The 2,910-nt window shown below is 35.6% G+C and overlaps 1 pseudogene; it reads left to right on the top strand.

The window, feature by feature from the left end:
- The first annotated feature begins 840 nt into the window (after positions 1–840).
- Positions 841–1,578, top strand: LOC102995400 (60S ribosomal protein L7-like; annotated as a pseudogene).
- Positions 1,579–2,910: the final 1,332 nt, after the last annotated feature.

Genomic DNA, 2,910 nt, shown 5'->3' with positions numbered 1-2,910 from the left:
ATTCTTAAATGCCATAGCCCATGCCTGTAAGATGTACAAAGGTGGTGAGGTCAGCAAGAAAAGTAGAAAATTATAGCAGTCCTGTCATGGATCCTATAAGAGTAGTCTGTGTGCTTTTACTATTGGGTTATCTCCTTCAGTGTATGGTGAGAACCTACAACAACATATTTATGTATTTATTTATTTATTTAAATATTTGACAATACACTTTTATTTTGCAATAAACTCTAGCCATCAGTGAGCTCAAAGCCACAAAAAGTACATATTTAAAGAAAACTTAAATTCTGACTTTCTACTGCTTAAAAAGCTGATGTGAGCTTATAATTTGCATGACATGTGTGTTAACATTTACCATCCACGATGGAGAGATCATAGTGATATCACTGACTACAAGAAAAGCAAAAAACATAAATCTGCTAAAGAAGTATTGTATTCTACTTTAAAAGTTAGTAGTTATTCAAAGAACACTATACCAAAAAAATTATGATTTAATATGTAACGCTATAGAAGGTTCAACTGCACACCACTCTATCAACCATGACTTTTCATTTAGATCAAATGACTCTTTTTTAAATTTCACTTATATGAGATTTTAGTTGAAATAGATGCTAAAATTTACATTTTATATAGTCAAAATACATTAACTGAAGTACAAAGATTTTTTGACTAAGCTGAAGTAAAATTAACTTTCTAAAAAGACGTTACCATGACTGTATGATTTTTCTTTCTTTGCTGCTCATCATTATTATCATTATTTTTTTATCAATTGGGTTTTAGATTTGAAATTTTGAAGAACTACCTTAAAAATCAACCTATTTGGCCTCTTTTCTGGCTGGAACCATGGAGGGTGCAGAAGAGAAGAAAAAGAAGGTTCCTGCTACGCCAGAAACCCTTAAGGAAGAGAAAGAATTTTGCAGAGCTTAAGATCAAGCACCTAAGAAAGAAGTTTGCCCAAAGAATGCTTCGAAAGGCAAGGAGGAAGCTCACCTATGAAAAAGCTAAGCATTGCCACAAGGGATACAGGCAGATGTACAGAATTGATTCAAATGGCTAGGATGGCAAGAAAAGCTGGAAACTTCCATGTACCCGTGGAATCCAAACTGGCATTTGTCATCAGGATCAGAGGTATCAATGGTGTGAGCCCAAAGGTCTGTAAGGTGTTGTAGCTTCTTCGCCTCTGTCAGATCTTCAACGGCACCTTTGTGAAGCTCAACAAGGCTTCAATTAACATGCTGAGAATTGTGGAGCCCTACATTACGGGGGGTACCCAAACCTGAAGTCAGTAAATGAGTCAATCTACAAGTGTGGTTATGGCAAAAGCAACAAGAAGCGAACTGCCCTGACAGATGCATTGATTGTTCGATCTCTTGGTAACTACGGCATCATCTGCATGGAGGATCTGATTCATCAGATCTATGCTGTTGAAAAGTGTTTCAAAGAAGCAAACAACTTCTTCTGGCCCTTCAAATTGTCTTCTCCACGAGGTGGAATGAAGAAAAAACCACCCATTTTGTAGAAGGTGGAGATGCTGGCAACAGGGAAAACTAGATCAACAGGCTTATTAGAAGGATGAACTAAGGTATCTGCCATGATTATTTTTGTAATCTGGTCAATTAATAGACAGTGACTGCTTTTAAATTGAAAAAAATTTGACCTATTTGTTCTACAATGGTATTAATTTTGTAAATAAATGTGTCCTCTAAATCTTGGCTGCATTTTGTTCAAAATCACTTAGAAAACCTTAATCAAGTAGTCAACAAATGAATACCAAAAAAATACAGCATGAAGAATTCAGTGAATGACAATTACTGGAAACAAAATTTGTACATAAGAACACATTAAATTTATCCCCAAAAAAGCATGAAGGAAATTTAAACATGTTAAATGATGAGAGCAGAAATAATGTGCAAGATTTTATTTTAAAATTCTATAAACATGCTTTAGAATATCTCAAACTGTGCAAAGCATATTTTGATAGAGAGCTTCTTTAAAAATCATATAAGTTAATGTTTTTAGTGATGGAAAATGAAATTGAGAAAGCCTATGATTTTGAGGCATCTTAATTTGGCAAAACATTCAAAAGAATTACAAAAAGACAGATAATTTGATGAGTTTTACCTTACCAATTTTTTATCACAAAAAGTTTCCCTGAATCAAAGCAATAAGATAATACCTGTATAAATATTTTGGTTGAAATATATACGCACTTCAGTGTGACAAAAAAACCTGAAGATATATTCCAGTTAGTAAAATTTTTCTCTGAGATTATCAGAAACTTCAGCATTTGTAGAGAGAGTAATTTTCCATGTATAAGTATCATGTCTTACAAGGATTAGTAAATTAAATGTAACAAGTTTCAAACAAAAAAATGCAACTTTGAAAGTTGAAAAGTGCTGTCACTAAACAGTGGCACTTTGCTATTTACCAATAAATAAGGTTCCTGGAAAGGTGCCTTCTCCAAAGTGTGAGGTCTCCATTACATTTCTGTGTGCCCAGAGACGTTCCCTTTTGAGTTATATCATTGAGTGACTTTGTGCTGTGTCACCTTAACTAAGCAAGAACTATGGTTGCTTTCCAGCATCCCCTTCTCTGCAGAGTTTTGAGCTAGCCTCACCCACAAAAGACATTTTGTGCAATATTTGGAAGGCAGAAGTACAGTCCAGCATTCTCTTTTTTTTAATGCTCTGAACATTGGTGCATCTGGTTGGGTACCAGGCAAAATGACAGCTCATATACATTGTCAGGGATCCACTAGCTCACCCAGGGGATGTGCAGCAGCGCTTGGACCCACAGTTCCTCCAGCTCCTGCTGGATCTGCTCCTTCAACTTCTTAGTCCTTGGCCAAGTGCATGCACAGTTCCCTGGTGAAGGGTACCTTCTTCTCTTTCCAGTCATCCAGTCTCTTTGAGA

This window comes from Physeter macrocephalus, chromosome 17 (genome assembly GCF_002837175.3).
Source record: "Physeter macrocephalus isolate SW-GA chromosome 17, ASM283717v5, whole genome shotgun sequence".
NCBI classification, from domain to species: domain Eukaryota; kingdom Metazoa; phylum Chordata; class Mammalia; order Artiodactyla; family Physeteridae; genus Physeter; species Physeter macrocephalus.
The sequence above is the reverse complement of the archived record's forward strand: the minus strand, read 5'-3'. Positions and strand labels throughout refer to the sequence as shown.